Here is a 22,918-nt window from a genome sequence, read left to right as displayed (position 1 = left end):
TATAATATCTATCGAATATCTCACTATTTATAGATCTAACATCTATCCTATCTAATATCTCTTCTAATATCTACCTATTATCTATATATTATCTATCTAATATCTATCCATCTAATGTCTATCTATTTAACTAACATCTATCTAATCTTTCTAATTATCTATCTAATGTCTATCTTTCTATTTATCTAATATCGATTTAATATCGATCTAATATATATATTTAATCTAATATCTATCCTATCTAATATCTATCCTATCTAATATCTATCATCTTTCCAATCTAATATTTATCATCTATAGTATCTAATATCCATCTAAAATCTATCTAGTAATCTAATATATATCGAACATCTATCTATCTATCTATCTATCTATCGAATAGCTATCGCATATATCTATTTAACATCCAATATCTATCTAATTATCTAAAATCTATCTACAGATTTATCTAATATTATAACCAAATTATAACTATCTATTTGAATCTCAACTGGGGCAACATCTGTATGGAGTTTGTATGTTCTTCCCGTGTTTGCGTGGGTTTTCCCCCGAAAAATAAACTGGCTTCCTATGAAATGGGTCATAGTGTCTGCGTGTTTCTGAGATAGGGAAATTAGAGTGTGAGCACCATTGGAGACAAGGACTGGTGTGAATGGTGACATTCTCTCTCTACAGCGCTGTGTTGGCGGTACAAAAGCACTGGGAAATAAATAAAATAAGTAAATATTACTTACCGACGTATAACTAGGTTCTAACTAAGATGAGCGGAGAATATTATCAAAATGATTATGTGACACGACTTGCATAAATGATAACACACCAAGCGATATTTTACAGGTCTTTGTAGATATTAGTGTCACATTTGGAAATGACATAGTTTAGTATAAAATGATCAATGCACAGTAAAGCAGTTGCTACTCTAAAATCCAGCAGGAGAAAGTGTTAACGTTAAAGTTAGTACGACAAGTCTCCGAGCTAGTCCTGCAGTCACTCTCTGGAGAGACTATTCCTAAAATGTATGTAGGTACTTCAATTTTAATGTTCATTAATCCCAGAGCCTCTAAAGCTTCCAATTGTGATGATGGTTTTGAGATGTGGTGAACTGGGAATAGGACTAAGAAGACCAACCCCTCTCTTAAGGGTCACCAAACAGCTTTAAAATGCTAATGATTTTCAGTCACTCTTGCGGAGAGCCAGATTTGAACTAGTGACCTTGAGGTTATAGGCTATGTATCCCAATGCCAATCTGCAGTCTAGCTCATCTAACCTTCAATACGGCATTGCCTGGCAGTGTATTTAACAAAGGATAACGTGACATTGTGCACAGTCTTATTTAATAATCTTATGTGTTTCTTACAATAGCTCAACTATCACTGCGTAAAAAAAAAAGAGTTTAACACTAAAACAATAATCACTGATGTAATGTACGCCAATCATAAGCCACAAATAAATCCCTGGAAACACTTCCAATAAACTAGGAAGAATTTATATTCAAAATTTCATCTTGCAACTTAAACTTTCAATAAAAGTTTGTAGACATTAAATATTTTTGTTATTTTTGTTATAGAAATAAAAAATAAAATAAAAATGCAAAAATAAGTAAAAAAGGAATAAAATAAAATGTCTATTAAAGGGAACTGCCTTAAGTAGCCTAAAACACGCTATCTCCGTCTCTAATGTCACTAGACCAAATTATACCCGTCATTCTTCACAGTGCTGTCACTCACACTCTGAAATTCGGATACAATGAGACATTGGTTTTTCCACACTGAATTTACATTGATGCGGCACGTACTGACCCTGTGTTTATTAGAGTGACCTCTAGGTGCACACTGCTGGAAAAAAGGCCGACGAGAAAGACAATATTTTATAGACAGGGCTCACTGCTGTGGGTCAAGTATACCAGTAGTGCAATCATCACGTTAATAACCTTAGAGCAGATATATTTACCTGCTGAATCCCCAGAAGAAATGCACCTTCTCCCACATCAGGAAATATAATGTCAGGACCGGGCTATTTTGAGCCTTCAGGACCAGACACTGTTTAGCCATTTTTAACACGCGTTAAATAGTTATAACTTTTTTGTTGGGCTAGCAATGTGATTTTTGCAACGTTTTTTTTCGTAGACAATGCGGGTTTCTTTTTTTTAATAATTTCTATATGCATCCTTTTTGCTATTTTAGAATTTTCATGCTTATAGTTTGAAAATAATATTAAAAAAATTTGCTTCTTTACTTTTCAGCTAATTTTTTTCTGGTAATAGTTTTACCCTAAAATAGACCTTTTCTTTGTGATCGTCATTGTCTACCGTAAATTCTGAAATATTACAGGTCTATTTTAGGGTAATTGATTCAGGGCTAGCGTTGCGACAATGATCGACGTGGGGAATTTTTTTGTGTGTGGGTATTTTATGTGTAATTATTATTTTGTTTATTTGCACTTTATTCTACGGTTATTTTTTTTATTATTATGGGTTGTCCATCAAAGGTCAGAAAGGAAAATCAACCCTTTTATAGTGTCACTATTAGGGCTGTGCTGGGTCTAGTTAGACCCAGCATTCTATTCTTTACCCAACGCTCATTGAGTATACAAATCAGAGGTGATAGAAGCAGTGAAAGCTGCCTGCCGCGCACCTGACATTCAGCTGCCCGATCACTCAGGCAGCCAGCTAAAACCTACACCGTAGATACATTATGGTGCGAGTTTTAAGGACTTTGACCGATGGCCTTTTATATACAGCCAGCGGTTGGCAGCCAGTTAAAGTATACCAATCCTTACAAAATAAGAAAGAAAATTCCTTAGGCATATTAGATGTGGTGCAGCCAGAAATATTGTACATAACCAGCCTATTTTCTATCTTTGCGTAATTTCTGTAAATGTACATTCTCTCTCCCATGCATGCTCAGTGTTGGACTTTTCTTGGAATGATGTAAGGGGTGTGAGTGCTACGAGCCAATCAGATGCCTTCTTCCTGCTGCTGTGCCCCTCTCAGAGCATGCACTTTTTACACACACACACACACACACACACACACACACACACACACACACACACACACACACACACAAAGAGCTACTGCAGAAGCACCCCCTCCTCCCAGTTTTCTATTAACAGTCCAACACTGAATACATTCTATGACGGAGGAAGTTTCTGAATGTTTGCAGGTGGGGAGAAAGGAGAATTACAGATGGTGAGAAAGTGAGGTTGCCACTATTTGGTGCGGTTTTGCTGGCAGAATTCCCTGCGGCTACCAGGGCGGATAAGCTGTGTAGTTTTACTCAGCATATCCACCTAGTGTGTCCCTTATGATGTCGCTCCTGGAGCTGCTGCCGGTTCCGTCTGAGGTTTCCGTCGGGTGAACCCCGCAACGGAAAGTGAAAGTGACAGCACAGCTTCCGTTTCCATCACCATTAGCGCAGTTGACTACGCTATTGATTCCGTCCGAAAACCAGCCGGAATGGTGACGAACGGAAACCATTAGCGATGTTTCCGTCACCATTGAGATCAATGGTGACTGAAACGGAAGCTGTGCTGTCACTTTCACTTTCCGTTGCGCGGTTCACCCGACAGAAACCTCAGACGGAACCCCGGAACGGAAGCGAACGGTGATGTGAACAGGCCCTAACACAAAAGTTTTGTATTTTTTTAAGCTGGTTCACAAAAATTGCAGGGGCCCGTTTTTTTCTACCAAAGGCAAGTCGCGGCAGTTGCCGGGCCCCCCTTTCAATTAGGTTTGGCCGGGCCCCTCACACCAGTACCCCTAATACCCCCCTGATGGCGGCCCTGATCCAGAAGCAATTTGGTAATGAACAATGCTTTTTCCAACATGATGGAACACCAAGTCACAAGACAAAAGTGATAATTAAGTGACTCGGTGAAAAAAACATTTACAATTTGGGTCCATGGCCAGGAAACTACCCAGATCTCCATCCCATTGAGAACCCGTGGTCAATCCACAAGAAACACAGAAATTGTGATAAACTCCAAGCACTGATTAGGCAAGAATGGGTTGCCATCAGTCAGGATTTGGCCCAGAAGCTGATATCCGCCATGCCAGGGCGAATTGCAGAAGTCTTGAAAAAGAAGGGTCAACACTCTAAATATTGAGTCTTTGCATAATCTTGATGTATTTGTCAATAAAAGTTTAAAAACGTATGAAATGCTTCTAATTGTACTTCAGTTACCACAGAAACATCTGGACTAAAAGATCTAGAAACACTGACGCAGCAAACTTTGTGAAAACCAAAATTTGTGTCGGTCTCAAAACTTTTGGCCAAGACTAAAGACAAGGATCCCGATTTCTTTTGTAATTGGAGAAGTGCTATACACAAACATATATTTCTCACCATATTGTGGGAAATATGCCTTTGCCTTGCCCCACAATGGCCAACCATGTAATACATGAAGGGTCATATATACTATAATAGGGCATATGGTCAGGATATGTCTTTGTGAGACACCACCTTTCATTTTTTTTTCTTTAAGCATACTAATTTAACTGGTTGAACAGGGCAGGCAATATCACTTTAACAATTTAGTTTTGAAAGGTCAAAATTTCAGGTTGCCATTGAGAAATTTAATTTTGCTCCGTTACATGTTTCTTTTCCTTGCCGTCCTTTTTCACTCTTTAGGAAACAGTTTGTAGATCCCTCTTAGGGGCTTGTATGTTTTGTGTCAATCTCGAATTTCGGAATATAATTGTGCTGCGAGGGAACCCCGCACCTTCTCTACTTTATTACTACTCTGACCTGTTTAGGCCTTACAAGCAATAATATTGCGATTTCTTGCCTGCCCAGATTTCTTGTGGAGATAAGGAAAGCACAAAAGAAAAAAAAAAAAAAAACACAAAATTCTCCCAGGCCACAGCATTTTTAGTTTATTAGCCATCTTACTCTTCAGAATTCAAGATGCCACTTTACTTGTCTCTGGAAACTCATAATGTAAGATGACACAGATAGTAGCCTTGCAGGGGGAAAACTGCAACGCAATATTAAATTAGATTGAAATATTGTCTGATCTCAAGACGTGGATGAGAAATTGAGACATTTTAAAATGTATGATCATTTAAAGAAAAAAGTATCAAATTTGATGTTCTTTGGATTTAAAGGTTCATTGGTGATTCATCATAGAAGGGCTTTATGTTCATAATTATACGATTTTCTATTGACATGTTAAGATTTACTAGCTTGTTATTTGTCAATGGACTGTTTCTATCCCAATATTATTTCTAGGGGGATGTCAACAGAAATTTGGGACTTTGATGTTTTGGGCATTGAATCTTCCGACCATATCACGTAAGTCTCACTCATTACTGCAACTGGAGAAGGTGAATAAATTGCAACTGTTTTGAAATGTTCTATGACAATAAAAAAAACATGGCTGCATTTAGTATTTTAAATGGGGCTGAGCTGCAATACCGCAGACAGCCTATGGACAAGAGTGGCGCTGTTTCAGGAAGAGAGCAGCCATGTTTTTCTACTCTCATACAACCCCTTTAAGCCAATGAAGCCACTGAAGGGCAGCGGCTATTTATACTACCTGATTTAGACCAGTCTTCAAATTGGGTTCAATGACACTTTCAATTACTATTAAATTTTACTACTGGCAGGAACTGTGGGTCAGGATGGACGGAGAACTTCATCCTAGTTTTTTTAAACATGCAGAAACAAGACACAAATTTATAAACCTGTAGATTTGCAGTTTTAATATGTTTTTATATATTAAATTTAAGTTTCTGTTCTAGACACAATCTTTAAGAAGCATAACCGAACATATTGTACTACAGGATAGTTTGCTTAAAGGCACCGGTCAGCAGTTTTGAGGCCTCAAAACTTCTGACGGGTTGATATAGGGGAGGGGAATGGCATTTTAAACGTCCCTTTTTTCTCGGTCAAGCAATTTGCATGACCGAGAAACCGACATTTGAGTCCCCCGGCACGGAAGTCGCAAGTGCGACTTGTTGCTCTGAGTTATAGCAGCCAATCAGGAGACCGCTAGAGCCGCCAATCAGAGCAGAGGGATGGGGCTTGCAGCGTGCAGTGCAGGAGCGCTTCCACTTTATGTCCCGCCTCAGTGGAACTTGCGATCGCCACGCTGGGAGAATTAAACATCATTTTATGAATTTTAAATTCCCTTCCCTTCTATCCCTTTTGAGGTCTCAAAACGGCTGACAGGGTGATTTAGGGGAGGGGAAGGCAACTTTCATGACCGAGAAAAAAAGGAAGTTTAAAATTCCCTTTCCCTCCCCTATATCACCCGGTCAGCAGTTTTGAGACCTCAGAACTGCCGACAGGTTCCATTTAATATCAGAGCAGTTTATGCAGAGATTTATTTTCTAGGTGCTGAATGAACGCGGTTACATTTCTAAGAAACTTGACACAAATACAAAAGGTACTGATAACGAAATTTTTTTTTTTACAGTGGGATCATGATAAAATTACTTTTCAAGAAACACACACATTATATAACGGTCACTGGGCTTTGCTTGTGTTTAGAACAGAGTGGTTCTCGGTTATGGGGATTGTTCATGAAGACGCATTATTGCACCACCACATGTTACCTGCGTAGTTTACTTCTAATACATAACATTTTATTACTTCTAATACGTAACATTTTATTACTTCTAATACGTAACATTTTATTACTTCTAATACGTAACATTTTATTACTTCTAATACGTAACATTTTATTACTTCTAATACGTAACATTTTATTACTTCTAATACGTAACATTTTATTACTTCTAATACGTAGCATTTTATTACTTCTAATACGTAACATTTTATTACTTCTAATACGTAACATTTTATTACTTCTAATACGTAACATTTTATTACTTCTAATACGTAACATTTTATTACTTCTAATACGTAACATTTTATTACTTCTAATACGTAACATTTTATTACTTCTAATACGTAACATTTTATTACTTCTATTTAAGTCTCAGTCTCGTTGCTAGGGATACTCTGCCTAACAACGGCAGTGTCTCCAATGAGCTGGTCACGCAGTGTCTCTAGCAACCTGTATGTTTTACATTACTTAGGTGTTCAACTCAAGGCAGAATTGGGACCACGTCTGTCCATGGGCTATGCCTGATATTGCGGCTCATCTACATTCAAGTGAATGAGGCTGAATTGCTTTACTAGACCCAGCGCATGGACAGAAGTCGTGCTTTTTCTGGAGAAAAAAACCCCCATCCTTTTTGCAGAGAAGTGGGGAAACATGGCAGGAAGAACTACATTCTTCACAAATTAACCATATTTTTGCAATAAATTCAGGTGGAGACCCTCTTTCAAACAACATATATAGCGATTGTCCCTTAAAACACTATAGATTGTGTCTACATGTGCCACATTGCATATTGAATAATACTTTATTTAAAAAATATTTTTTTTTTACTTTTAGCTACCCTTTTTGTTTCATCCCACAATGCTCTGCAGTACTCCAGGAGGGACCTATACCCATGATGAGTATTAGCCGAAAGAGAACTGCCGAATGCATAACAACGCAGATTATAGGTCACTCAGAGTTTGTGAAAAGGTTTGCGAGAACTGCTAGGAGCACTATAATGGCTGCCATCGGTAGTTGTCACATTTGCAAAAACTAATATTACAGATACACCTGAATAGAATATTAAAATACTTTACAAGATGACAACTCAATATTTTCTTCTAACAAGAACAACACCCTAAGGGCTCATTCAGACGAGCGTAATACTCGTCCGTGTGCTGTGCGTGGAAATCACTCACAGCACACGGACTCATTGACTTCAATGGGGCTGTTCACACCGAAGAGTGACGCGTGAAACTCACTGCACGTCCTATATTGGTGGGTTTTCACGCACTTACGTGCCCATTGAAGCCTATGGGTGCGTGAAAGTGGTTTGTGGTGTCTATGGGTGGTGCACAGCACACATGAAAAACACATGCCAAGTGCGTGAAAAACACACACCACTCGCAAAGCACACGGATGCATAACGCAATGCATACGGACCAGATTTACGTGCGTTTTTTTATGCGCGTAAATCTGTCACCCTCGTGTGAATGTAGCCTAAGTAGCAAACTTAAATTGACTTTCAACATTTGGCTTTGTTGAAAATTATTTACATATTTAATATTTGACTTCATATACTCACTCATAACTATCTTAGAAACAGTCCTTAAAACTTTAAAATGTACAGAAGTGTATAGAATTCAGAAATGTCTGCAGGGCTGTGAAAACCAGTTGGGGTAAATCTAGAAGTAGCGAAGAATTTAAATCGGCAGCACGGCGTGAATTCCATGCTGATTTTTTCCCGCTACATGTGGATTGAGTTTGAAAGCCCCATCATTCATGTATTAATTGTCATTGATTTTCTGTGCAGAACCTATATGCGAAAATCTCCGTGCACTGAATTCACTCTTAGGGTAAGTTCACACGTAGGATAAATACTTCGGATTTTCCACAGCATAATACAGTAGCAGCAGAGGGGTTGGGGATTTGAACAAATCTCACCCACATGCTGCGTAAATGATCAGTGGAAAAAACCCACTCAGAAACGGACCTGCGGCGCGTTTTTTTAAATCTTCATCATGTCAATTGTATTTGCGTAATCGCTGCTTTTTTTGCAGGTTTTTCCCATTGAATTCAATGGGGAGGTAAAATCGGCAACAAATAGCAGATTGCGATTTTTGCGGCGGAAAAGCTGCGATTCCGCCGCAAAAATCGCAATTCAGAAAAAAAAATCTTATACTTACCCAGAATTCTCTGCTTCTTCGTCCGGTCCGACCTCCTGGGATGACGTTTCATCCCATGTGACTGCTGCAGCCAATCACAGGCTGCAGCGGTCACATGGGATGAAACGTCATCCCAGGAGGCCGGTCTGCAGGACGTCAGAGTTTAATTAAGTATGAATGTTTTTTTTTCCTCTTCGGTTTTCCGAATATTCTCTCGCTTGTGGAAATGTTTTAGCAGATTACAATCATACGGTCCTGCCCACTCAATGCCATATTGCTTGCAGTCAAATTGCTCTCCAACACCATATGATGCCGAGATTTTACTAACTTTATTTACACGTTTAAAAACAATAGGAAGGATTTGTTAGGGCTGCACTCACGGAGGAATATTCCCGTGAAGCTGACTACACACACAATGAAATCCAGCCTTTATTACAACAGTGAAACATTAACAAGCCGCTGAACTTACTTTACACAGCTAAGACTATTATGATGTGAGAGGAATCATTACACAACGCTGGAGGATGTTAATCTAGTGAATGTGACAACTGTCAAATGGATCCAAGGCTTGTTTGTTGAATGCGAAAACCCACTATCTGATTTCTTCACATTCCACTTTAGGATGGTTCTTTATCTGAACCTCCGAAGGAAAAGAAGACACTTGGCAAGGCCATATGCACACAGATCAAACCATGGAAAGCAGCAGAAGGAAGTGGAACTGTGCTGAGCTGATAGATACAGGAAGCAACACGCCAGGAGACAACGATCTGCAAGTTGTGTGTGACTGCCAACCTTCAGAAATGTCAGGCTTCCATCCTCCGCTTACAATACAAGCATATAGGGTTATGGAAATGTTGCTGCTATTCGGTTAGGATTCCATAGTTTGCAACAGTGTAAAATAACTTCAGGTGACAAGTCCACTTTGGGATTCAAATTGTATTGTCGAAGGGTGCTTGAAAATGCGACAAACGCTGCTCTTAGGCTAAAATAGAGAGCTGTTACCAGGGCCAGGACTAGAGGTAAGCCTATTAAATGACCACCTAGGGCAACATGGGTGGGGGGCATTTTGTGGATTGAAAAAACAATTAGTCTAACACATTATACGCACACCGTTCAGCCCAAACGTAAAAACCCGACAGGTGAAGTGAAAACCATTGATATTAATGTCACCTGTCAATGGTGGAAAAATGGGCAAGCGCAAGGATCAAGAGCCAAAATGTGATGGCTAGACAACTGGGTCAGAGCAGCTCCAAAACAGCAGGTCTTGCCCCGTGTTCACTATAGGCAGTGGTTAGAAGTGGACAAAGGAAATACAGACAACCAGTAAATCCGCAACAGGGTCATGGGCGCCCAATGTGCGTGGGGAGCAAAGGCTAGCCCACTATGGTCTGATCCCGCAGAAGAGCTACTGTAGCATACATTGTTGAAATAGTTTTAGAGGCTGTGTGGCCGCAGATCATTCAGAGTGCCCATGCTGACCCATGTCCACTGCCGAAAGTGACAACAATGGAACTAGACCAGGGAGCAATGGAAGAAGGTGGCCTAGGATTATGAATAACATTTTCTTTTACATCATGTGGACAGCCGGGTGCGTGGCTTACCTGGGAAAGAGCTGGCACCAGGTTGCACTATGGGAAAAAGGCAAGCTAGAGGAGAAAGTGTGATGCTCTGGGCAATGTTCTGATGGTTAATCTTGGGTCTTGGCAATCATGTGGATGTTACTTAGACATAGACCACCCACCTAAACATTGCTGCAGACCAAGCATACCCGTTCATGATAACAGTATTCCCTAAGGGCAGTGGCCTCCTTCAGAAGGATAATGTGACCTGCCACACTGGACAAATTGTTCAGGATTATATTACTGAGAATGACAAAGACTTCAAAGTATTGACTTGGCCTCCAAATTCCCTGAATTTCAGTCCAATTGAGCATCTGTAAGGCCTCGTGCACACTTCCATCACCGTTTTCACGGCCGTTTTTGACGGATCCGTGTGCCCGTTTTAGCGGCCGTGTGTACTCCCGTTTGCACTCCATGTTTCCGTTTACGAGCGCCGAGCACGGTACTATCCAGGGTGCTGAAAGAGCATGGTTGTTCAGCGCTAGTCACTGTACTGGGTGCTGAAAGAGTTAATGGGCTGCACTGATCGGCGGTAACTCTTTCAGCACCCTGGACAGTGACTAGCGCTGAAGAACCATGCTCTTTCAGCACCCTGGACTGTACCATGCTCGGCGCTCGGAAAATACAATTTTAATGAAATAAAAAAATAAGTTCATACTTACTTTCCTCCTGTCCGGCCTCCAGGGATGACCTTTCATCCCATGTCACCGCTGCAGCCAATCACAGGCTGTAGTGGCGGTCACGCAAGTCAGGATGACGTCAGAAGGCCGGCCTCCAGGGATGACGCTTCATCCCACGTGACGGAGTCTGCAGCCAATCACGGGCTGCAGCGGCCTCTGCAGCCAATCACAGGCTGCCCCGTCATACAGGAAGGTCGGACTGGAGGAAGAAGAGGGACTCGTCACCAAGACAACGACCGGGTACATATGAAATGCTTTTTATTTTATTTTTAATCAGCAGCCTCTTTTCTCTATCAGTGATTGATAGAGACAAGTGGCTGCCGATTAGTGTAATATATCTGTAATGTACTTCTGCCCGGCCGTTGCTATGCAACGACTCCGTCACACAAGAACAGCACACGGATGCCTTCCGTGTGCCTTCAGTTTTTTTGACGGCCCCATTGACTTGCATGGGCCTCACGGTCACTGAATCTCGGACCAAAGTAGGACATGCTCTACTTTTGATCGGAACGGAGCAACGGGACCGTCAAAAAAACTGAAGTGTGCATGGCCCCATTGAAATGAATGGGTCAGGGTGCTAGCCATCAGAAAAACGGCTGGCACCCTGAAGAAAAAGACTGAAGTGGGCATGAGGCCTAAGATGTGCTATAAACAAATCCAATCCATGGAGACCCCACTTAAAGAATCTACGGCTAACTTCTTGGTGCCAGATACAACAGGACACCTTCAGAGGTCTTGTGGAATCCATGTCCAGACGGGTCAGAGCTTTTTTTGGCGGCATGAGGAAGACCAACACAATATTAGGTAGATGGTTTTAATATTATGTCTGAACGGTGTGTGAGATATGATTTTATATATATATATATATATATATATATATATATATATGCACATACAACCTTACATACCTAAAAGCATTAAACACACAAAGATAGCAGGTACACGAAGTAAAGCCAATTGTGCATGTTACTGAGTGAAACAGAGCCGAATGCTGTCAGAAGAATGAAGGCCCATCCAACAGCCATCCCGCTGAACATAGGGTAGGGCACATGGTGAAACATGACAGAAGTAATATCTGTACTGCCCTAGTGGTTGGACAAAAAGATGAGCCACGCTGCTGCATTCAGGATAGATCGGAGAGGAAAGTGTTTGGTGAGGGGTAGACAGTAAACAAATAAAAATGAAATCAGAGCAACAATGTTGCAAAACTTTCTGCAACGGTTTCATACATCTGAATGGGGTTTGCAATAATCCATGCACATGCTGCAGAAAAAGCCCCATACTACTGTCTGGAATGGATTATCAGCATGTAAACATACTCTTATGGTATCAGATTGTAGCCATTTTCTTCTACACATGCCATAGGTGTAAGGTAAAGGCTCTGGCTAGTGACTTTGAGACATAACTCAAAAATAGCTTTCCCTCAGCATCACATATCTAATCAAATTCACTCAACCATTTTACAAGTCTAACAAAAGAGAACGAACAAATCATCACTTTACTATGAATTTTCACTCGTGCTTTAAATATTTAAATTCTGTCATTACGAACATACTACATCAATAACTTTTTAGGAGTCTTTTTATTCACAGACATTAGGAATTTTTCATCTTGTATACAAGGGATGTTATTCTGCTCCATTACATACAAAAGGAAGAAGCAGCATAGCCACAGGCTAGTGAATATCAAACAAAAGCCAGAAACTGGCGAATAAAAAATGTGTATTATCTCCACATTTCTTGCGGAAGTGGAGCTGTCAGTGTAGGCTTGTAAACCCGATCTTTATGGGTAATTTTAGAATTAGCTGATGCTCATAAAGCAGTGTGCACCAGTCTTTCTTCTTCTGGTGGTTACATGAATGTCAAGGAATTTTCAGTGGAAGCAGAGCTGATCAGAAGTCATACTTGAAGATGATTGTAAAGGCAACACAAAGTTGAATTACTTACTAAAGTCATCAGACAATCAGAATTAAGCCCCTGTTACATGGGTCAATTATAGAGTATAGGAGCGTTCATATGAACACTTGATCCCGATCACTGCCCTCTGTAATCAGGGCAACGATCAGCTGATGAACGAGCAAACGCTCGTCCATCAGCTCTTTTATGCAGAATTGAAAATCATCGTTGTCGGCAACACATCTCCCTGTGTAAACAGTAAGATGCGGTGCCGACATGATGAAAACGTATAGAGACGAGTTGAGTCCCTATACATAAGCAATCATTGCCAAGTGTAAAAGGAGCAAAGTAGCGCTAAATCAAAGAGCTGTCTCGTTGATCGTTACTCGTTTACACGGCCCACGTCGGGCCATGTAATAGGATCCTTAGACCCTATCTTACCTGGGACTGTGCTGCTGAGATTGGTGCGGTCAGTTTACTTTTTTTTTTTTAATCAATATAATCATTACAGTCAGTGGTGTAACTATGGGCCCCAGGGCAAACTTTTACTCTTGGCCCCAGCCCAGCTTGTTGCTCATATGCGTGCCCAGTGGCATTGCGAGTGTCAAAGACAACAAAACATGTAAGGCAATTTTCTATGTATGATAATAGACCTCTAAATTAAACAGTCGTAAAGTTACCACATAATACCACTATCCACTATAAAAGGAACAAATATCACCATACTGTTACTGAACTAAACACAGTATAAAACGCCCAATATGATTAATTATACCAATGAAACAAAGGAAAACCAATAAAGCCCCACCATGACCACATATTGCCACTACATAGTTACTGAGTAATATCACCATATGGTTACTGCATAAAACAGCCACACCATGACCACATATTACCACCAAATAGTGACTGAATAATACCACCATACTGTTACTGAATAATACCTACACATCACGACCACATATTAACACCACGTAGTGACTGAATAATACCAAACGGTTACTTAATAATACCTACACATCACGACCACATATTAACACCACGTAGTGACTGAATAGCACCACCATACAGTGACCATATAATGGTAGATACCATTACTATACAGGCACTCTGCAAACCATATAGGTGGATACAGTACAGTTACATCAATTAACTCACGGGAGACATCTTCAAAGATTGGAGTTGTTCACTTTGCCTATTCGTCTTTAAGCGGGCGAGACCACCTTGACAACTTCTTCCAGCCACGACTCGTCTCTCCAGAATTTACAGCACAGACATCTTTGGCTCCTTGATTTTCCAGCATCCTCCCCACCTATTCCCAAACAGTAATAGTGCCTACTTTAGGTCCCACATGGAAATGGTGCTCTTCTTAGTGACCCCCACAGTAACAGAGCCCGCCAAACAGTAATAATGCCACCACACAGTAGTAATGTCCCCCTTCATGCCCCCAACACAGCAATAGTTTTCTTTTGTGACCCCCACAGAGCAGTGGTCTTCTTTTGTGCCCCCAAACAGTAGTTCTCCTCATGTGCCCCATATAGTTGTAAGGTGCCCCCATATAGTAGTTAGGTGCCCCAATAAAATAGTTAGGCCACCCATATATTAGATAGGTTCGCCCTATAGTACTTAGGTGCCCCCATATAATAGACAGGTGCACCCATATAGTAGTTAGACCCCCCCATAAAGTAGATAGGGGACTCAATATAGTAGTTAAATGTACCCATGTAATAGTTAGGCCCCCATACACTGTTATAGATAGGTAACATCATATAGTTAGGTGCCCTATATAGTAGCTAGGTGCCACCATGTAGTAGTTAGGCCCCCTTCTCCATTAACCATTTGGCGATTTTCACTCCCCGGCTTCCAAGAACCATAAATTATTTTTCCATTAATGGAGAGGTGTGAAGGCTTATTTTTTAACGGGAGTTGTAGTTTCTATTGCCACTATTTAAAGTACCATATAATGTACTGGGAAACTGAAAAATAAATCTTTGTATTGTGGAATTGGGAAAAACTGAGATTTCTGCATTTTTTTCGGGGGTTTTCTTTTTACGTCTTTCACAGTGCTGTAAAAACAACAACTTAACTTTATTCTGCTGGTCAATACGATTACGGAGATACCAAATGTATGTAGTTGTTATTATGTTTTACTACTTTTACAAAGAAAAAACTATTTGTTGAAAAAAATAATATTTTGTCACCATATTCTGAAAGCCTTAACTTTATTTTTTCATCAATTGAACAATGTGAGGGTTACTTTTTAGTGAGACGACCGGTAGTTTTTATTGCTTCCATCTTTTTGGTACTTACAACATTTTGATCACTTTTTAGGAAAAAAAATTTGCACTAGGGCATCCAAAAAACTGATTCTGACGTTTTACTGTTTGTTTTTTACAGCGTTCACCGTGCGAGTTAAATAATGTTATAATAATGTCCTAAGAAGCCTCTAGTAGGCCACAGGCCTAAAACAGCCTGTGGCTTACCAGAGTTAGTAAGCAGTACTTGCACGCGGGCCGAGGCTGGTGGGCCCCCTTTCACTCCCTGTGACCGTTACACCCCTGATTACAGTCAACGTAGATCGGCCAAAAATTTTCTACATCGGTGTTCTATCTGAGGAATTTATTGTTTTGATAGAAACAGAACAGGCGTTCATGGGAAAACTTTTTGGGTCATCTGTTTCCTGTTGCTTGTATAGCGCCAATATATTCCGCAGCGCTGTACAGAGATTGTCGCCGGTTACATCAGACCCTATTCACAAGGGGCTCACAATTAAATTTTCCTATTTAAAAGGTCTGCAATTTAATACAATTTATTTCCATTTCTCACCAGGCGGATTATGTATAAGCCTGATACTTCTCACAGCTTAGAGTTTGCTACAATTTTATTCAGTCTAGGCGATCATCTGTGTGCAATACAGCCTGGACTCCAGACACTTTACCTGCACAAATACATTGTAGTAAACTATCAATATAGGAAAGCCATTTGTGCTGCTGAAAGATTTTGCGCACAGAGGATTGACTAGACTGGATCGGGGGGGGGGGGGGGGGGCGGTAATACTATACATTTTTGTCTCTCTTTAGGTGAAAAAAATGTCAATGTATCTTGTGCTCCTGGAATAAAATAGTAGAGGATATATAAGATGTTTAATCTTTTATTTTATAGCCTAAGTACTATAGAGTGTATCTAGTGACTGGTAGAGCCAAATACAAGAACATACACCGCATATTTTGTGCAGATTCTGAGATTTTCTTTCACACCACGCATTAAAATGAAGAGACATCATAGCCTGGCTGATGATCTTTGACAACAATTCTACCACCGTCATTGTGGCCACTGGAGAAACATGCACACGCTAAGCCCTGAGCCACCAAGCTTTTTATCTCCATGTGTACTCTCAACAGGCCAAGCAAATAAAGGGCAACTGATCATTTACACATGAATCAACCTTCTCCGCAGAGCAGACACTGGAGACGGGCTCCTTTTTTCTCTGGTACAGAGTAAAAGGAAGCGAGGTCTGAGCTTGTCTCACTAGAAATCATACAAGTGAAACAGTGATATGTAAAAATGGCAGATCAGCAAAAACTGTTAAGAATTCCTGATAAAAATGGCAGCCACAAAGGACAAGATGAATATGTGGCTTCAAACAGTCTTGACAGTAGGAATAAGATTTGATCCTATTCAGAAGAGAGGGTGTCACATGCACTTAAAGGCAGATATGATTGAGGATACCTCTATGCCATAACATGGCACATAGCGACAGAAAATCCATATATACAGTATTTTATAGAGGGGGTGTACACACTTGTGTAGCCCTGTTTTACAAAGGGTGCAGCACCCATGTCTTATGTGGTCTATTGAATACATTTATGGTCGATGCCTTTCTTTGTTGAACTCTACCAGCTCATCGGTAAGCAAATTATTTGACTTCTATATATTTGCTGATGGGGTCTACACATATATTTCTCGAGTGAATAGTGATCGCTGGCCCCTTCCCCCACAATGCACAGGCAGCATGATCTAGCTTGTGGAAAACATGGAGATCTTAGTCGTTAAAGATAAAGTACTGCAATATACAAGTAATATGGAGTCCTGAGCCATATACTAGTCCTTTTCGATGAATTAGAATATCATCAAAAAGTTATTTTACTTCAGTAATTCAATTAAAAAAGTGAAACCCATATTATATAGATTCATTACACACAGAGTGATCTATTTCCAGCATTGTTTTCTTTTAATGTTGATGATTATGGTAACAGTTAATGAAAACCCAAAATTGAGTCTCTCAGAAAATTAGATTATATAAGCCCAATTTCAAAAATTATTTTTAATACCGAAATGTTGGCCTACTGAAAAGTATGTCCAGTATATGCCCTCAATACTTGGTCAGGGCTCCTTTTGCATGAATTACTGCATCAATGCGGCGTGGCATGGAGGCGACCAGCCTGTGGCACTGCTGAGGCATTCTGGAAGCCCAGGTTGCTTTGATAGCGGCCTTCAGCTCGTCTGCATTGTTGGGTCTGGTGTCTCTCATCTTCCTCTTGATAATACCCCATAGATTCTCTATGGGGTTTAGGTCAGGCGAGTTTGCTGGCCAATCAAGCACCGTGATACTGTGGTTATTAAACCCAGTATTGGTCAGTTTGGTAGTGTGGGCAGGTGCCAAGTCAGCAGAGGGAAGCATGAAGTGCTCTAACATTTCCTACCAGACGGCTGCGTTGACTCTGGACTTGATATAACACAGTGGACCAAAACCAGCAGATGACATGGCTCCCCAAACCATCACTGACTGTGGAAACTTCACACTGGACCCCAAGCAACTTGGATTGATGCCTCTCCACTCTTCCTCCAGACTCTGGGACCTTGATTTCCAAATTAAATGCAAAATTTACTTTCATCTGAAAATAGGACTTTGGACCACTGAGCAGCAGACCAGTCCTATTTCTCCTTGGCCCAGGTAAGACACTTCTGACGTTGTCTCAAGGAATGCGACAGTTGTAGCCCATGTCCTGGATATGTCTGTGCATGGTGGCTCTTGAAGCACTGACTCCAGCCGCAGTCCACTCCTTGTGAATTTCCCTTGAATGACCTTTTCTTGACAATCCTTTCAAGGCTGCGGTTATCCCTGTTGCTTGTGCACCTTTTTCTACCACACTTTTTCCTTCCTCTCAACCTTCCATTAATATGCTTGGATACAGCACTCTGTGAACAGACAGTTTCTTCAGCAATGTCCTTTTGTGGCTTACCCTCCTTGTGGAGGGTGTCAATGACTGTCTTCTGGACAACTGTCAAGTCAGCAGTCTTCCCCATGATTGCGTAGCCTACTGAACCAGACTGTTGGACCATTTAAAGGCTTAGGAAACCTTTGCATGTGTTTTGTGTTGATTAGCTAATTAGAGTGTGTAACTATGAGTCTACAATCTTCAACTTTTACCCAATGTACTAATTTTCTGAGAGATTAAATTTTGGGTTTTCATTAACGGTTAGCCATAATCATCAACATTAAAAGAAAAAAATGCTGGAAATAGATCATTCTGTGTGTAATGAATCTATGTAATATATGAGTTTCACTTTTTGAATTGGATTACTGAAATAAATTAACTTTTTGTTGGTATTCTAATTCATTCGGAAGAACTAGTATAGTCTCAATATAGGCTTAGAAGAAGTTTTGAGAGTGACTTTATTTTTTAGCAAACATGGACGATATATATACACGCATATATATTAGGTGTTGTAATAGATGACATGTTCATATTAACCATGGCTTAATGCTTTGAAAAACATGTATCTTTCATGAATGAGGAGCAGATTATTCTGACTTTTTGGTGATATATAGGTTATCATAAGGATACAAAATAACCCATATAGCACTGAAGAAGAATCCCATCACAAATGGGGGGCTCAACTGCTCTAACAAAAAAAAATGCAACATAGGAAATAGACTCATTCAGACCCAACGGTTTAGTTGTATTGAATCTAAAAATCCATTGGAATTCTTTTCGGAGGAGTCGATTATTAAAGTCTCCTCTTCTAATGTTAGGACGCCCTCTTTCTACTCCTTGGAATCTCAAACATTTCAGATGACCACCATGATGGGTAAGGACATTACAGGAGTACCCTCTTGTCTTAGGATATTACCCACATGTTCCTAGGCACTTCTCCTAAATTGATGGATAGTTTTACCCACATAGTTCGGGTGACATGGGCAACTAACCAGTTATACCATGCCTTGTGACCTACAATTTTCAAACACTGCTCCCATAGTCGCTCTTTTAAACGTCTTGCTTTGGTGGACGTACTCACAGCCTTTACACAAGCCACATTTAAAAGAACTGACAATATCAGTTCTACCTTACCAGGTGTGAGTAGATTTAGGCGTGGATAGAGGACTATGCACTAAATCAGTCTCTTAAGTTTCTACCTTGTGGATACGTCAGGGACAGGTACTGCATCACCAGATCTCCAATTTTTAGGGTTAAGACAGGGAATGCCCCAGTAAGATGCCCGGAGGAGAAAGCAGACATCTACCACATGTTCTGGACATGTGCAGCTTTACGGACCTTATGGGGGGAGATATTGTAATTGATAAAAAAAGGTATATGGTCTGGAATTGGCGGCAGATCCAAAGGTGTTATTGCTGGGGTTTGTGGGCGAACTGGGGGGGGGGGGGACAGGTTGGAGTGCTTGGCAATTGCAAAAATTCTATATCAGACTAGGAAGTGCATCGCTAAACACTGGTTAGATGTGGAGCCTCCCGTGCAGAGGGAAATTGTGGGAATGCTGAATCATAATACTTTGATGGAATATAAAATATTTTCGAAAAGGGGCATTGTGAAGAAATTTGATAAGCAGTGGGGAAGATGGTTGGCCTGCCCTGGGGTGTTGTCTTCTGACCTGAGCAGAATACGGACACGAGTCTAGGAGATCATTTCTAGTAATGTCAAGAGCAGACCGGAGGTGCAACATTGCGTCCTGTTAGTAGAACTAAATTTGTACGGAGTGCGACTGATAGAGATACTGATAGGGGGCGAGGGGGGGGGGGAAATGTTGGGGTTTTTTTGTATGATGCTCTACTGGAAATGTTGTATATGATGCTGATACAGTTGATATCTGACTGTTAAGGTATTCTTGTTTATGTTAATAAACTTTGGACTGATTTAAAAAAAAAGATCTAAGTACTGCCTGTACATGTCCAGACTGATTGTCAAATGTTCTATTAAACCTATTTAGCCTTGAAAAAAGACAACTAAGGGGGGACATGATTAATTTACATAAATATATTAATGGCACATACAAAAAATATGGTGAAATCCTGTTCCATGTAAAACCCCCTCAAGAAACAAGGGGGCACTCCCTCCGTCTGGAGAAAAAAAGGTTCAACCTGCAGAGGCGACAAGGCTTCTTTACTGTGAGAACTGTGAATCTATGGAATAGTCTACCGCAGGAGCTGGGCACTGCAGGGACAGTGGATGGCTTTAAAAAAGGGTTAGATAATTTCCTAGAACAAAAAAATATTAACTCCTATGTGTAGAAATTTTTTCCTTCCCTTTTCCCGTCCCTTGGTTGAACTTGATGGACATGTGTCTTTTTTCAGCCATACTAACTATGTAACCTAACCTTCACATGATGTTTTTTTTCTGGTTTCGGAGTAGGGAGAGAGGATCGATTAGACGCATACATATTCCCTCCACCTAAATCTGGTTTCCAATTCTTTATATTGTTCCTGAAATTCAGAAATCTAATAGTGAAATTTCAGAATATTAATCCACAAGAGTTCGTGGTAGCAATAGAACCTGAAAGCACAGGTAGAATCTGGGAGGAGGACAACTGCAGTTGGGTAAAGAGTCTGGCACACGGTGCTTTTGCATATACGCCGTAATCCTTGCCCACAGCACTCGGCATCCGATGCAACGTTCCATGTGTAAGTACAAAAAAGTACTCTACAGACAAAAAAAAGTGACAGCCCGCTGAAATCAGGATGTCTGTAAATACTTTATTCTGTGCTCAGAGAGGGCAGCATAAACTATGTGACTGGTTCCCTTAAGGCAAAATGCACATAATGCGTATTCCGTGCGTTATTTTTGCGCAGTGTAATACAGTACCAGCATAATAAATGAGATTTCAACTAATCTCATCTACATATTGAGGAATTTTTGCGCACATAAATTGACCTGCGGTGCATATTTTAAAATTTGCAGCATGTCAATTTACCTTGTGGTTCCACCTCAGAATATTATCTGACAAGTTAAAAAAAAACGCACCAAAATCCGAAGTATAAAACCGGACCTATTTCTGCATTAAAATGTAAAAACCGGACCTAAAAACACATAAAAAAATGCACCATTAAGTGTAGATTTTACCTGCGGAATTACCTGTAGTTTTGATACAGATTTTCTGCACCACAATACGCAACGTGTACATCGTTTACCTCCGTAATCTCGCGAGATTTTGTTTCCCTTGCTAGAAATCTCAAAGAAAAGAGTCAGAAGTGTCAGGATTCTGAATACACATGACGTCCAGGCTGGAGGTCATGTGTATTCATTATCAGGACACTGCAGTAACGTTAATCTCTGTTTATGTGGCTGCACATCACTACTGTGTAAATCAATGGAGAGGAGTGTATGACGCTGACTGGTCACTGATTGGTCAGCGTCATACACGTAAGCACGCCCAGTTGGTAACACAATACACACCCAGTTGGACATAACGAAAAAAAAACGCCCAGTTGTCCATTTCAAACCTCATTTGCATATATATAAAATAGCTCATAACTTGGCCAAAAATAAACGTTTTTTAAAAAAAAAAAACAACGTTACTGTTCTCTACATTGCAGCGCCGATCTGCTGCAATAGGAGATAGGGATTTGAGAATCTGGTGACAGAGCCTCTTTAAAATGCCTGATTATTCTATACTATTCTCACCATGAAGTGTTTGGACAGATGCCTTCCCCTATCTTGATCTATCCTGCACAGGACAACAGAGATGTTGTGTCAGAAACTATTGCTTTTGGTTTTTTTCACACTTTTCAGTTTTGTCGTAATTTTGCATGATTTTTTTTGCGAAAGCAGGAGTGAATACTAAATAAAGGAGAAGTATAAGGAAAACTTCTATTTTGGATCCAATGGCATTGGTTAAAATCAACTATGTAAAACTGCAATAAAACTACACTGTGTGAATAAGGCTGTATTCCTACATGAAGGCTTTTTGAAGGCCTGTCTATCCTATTTTCTCTGGATTGTATGCAATTGTATACATTGTTTAAGCCTTGCATACAAAGCAAAGTATATTCAGAATATATTGCGCCTTCCTGCAGAATAGGTTTCCTTCAGTCTCCTTATTATTTGGATTCAGGTTTATGTAGAAACTATAATTGCTGGCTATCCATATGGTGTTCTCTTTCCCAGTATCTTTACATATTTTGTTTACTGTACTTCCGGTCTGGTGTCTAAAGAGTAAACATTAAAACGTGTCTATAAACAAATGCATCTCTTAGGGCTCGTTCACATCTGTGCTCCGGGTTCTGCTCCGTCATAGAAGTAGAACAAAAGTACCGGAAGCTCGGGATCCATTGCACTATGCCTAATGAAACCCGTTGACTTTAATGGGTTCCGTCGGGTCTCCATCATGGTTTTTGTCATTTTGATAGACCGTTACACAGCATGCCGCACTATTTTGTCCGGCGAAAGCAGAATCTGTGACAGAAGCCCCTAATGGAGCCTCCGACGCAAATGTGAACAGCCTCTTATTTAACATCACTGGTCCTCAAGAAGTGACTCAGGAGCCATTTACTGTGTGGCTGGCAACCAACAGATGTGTGGCTCACCATGAGAGCCATAAGTTATCACCATATGTACTGGCTAAAACATGACATCCACATTGATGATATTGCAGACAAATCTTAGCCCTAAAAGTATATGTACACCTTTAGGGTATGTTCACACGGCTTATTTTCAGCCGTTTTTCGGTCTGTAAATGCCCCGAAAAACGGCTGAAGGAATGGAAGTTTAATG

General features: G+C 40.4%; 1 protein-coding gene and 1 long non-coding RNA gene across 4 annotated transcripts in view; one reads left to right on the top strand and one right to left on the bottom strand.

Moving 5' to 3' along the window:
• The window catches only part of ARB2A (ARB2 cotranscriptional regulator A), a 465,547-nt gene that overhangs the window by 13,196 nt on the left and 429,433 nt on the right, over positions 1–22,918 (bottom strand). The gene's annotated exons all lie outside the window — the stretch shown is intronic.
• The window catches only part of LOC142660612 (uncharacterized), a 74,557-nt gene that overhangs the window by 30,393 nt on the left and 21,246 nt on the right, over positions 1–22,918 (top strand). Inside the window, exon 2 of the long non-coding RNA XR_012850536.1 lies at positions 5,232–5,294. This is a non-coding gene — a long non-coding RNA (uncharacterized LOC142660612). The remainder of the gene's footprint in view (positions 1–5,231; positions 5,295–22,918) is intronic.

The sequence above is a fragment of the Rhinoderma darwinii genome, chromosome 1 (genome assembly GCF_050947455.1).
Source record: "Rhinoderma darwinii isolate aRhiDar2 chromosome 1, aRhiDar2.hap1, whole genome shotgun sequence".
Classification (NCBI taxonomy): domain Eukaryota; kingdom Metazoa; phylum Chordata; class Amphibia; order Anura; family Rhinodermatidae; genus Rhinoderma; species Rhinoderma darwinii.
The sequence above is the reverse complement of the archived record's forward strand: the minus strand, read 5'-3'. Positions and strand labels throughout refer to the sequence as shown.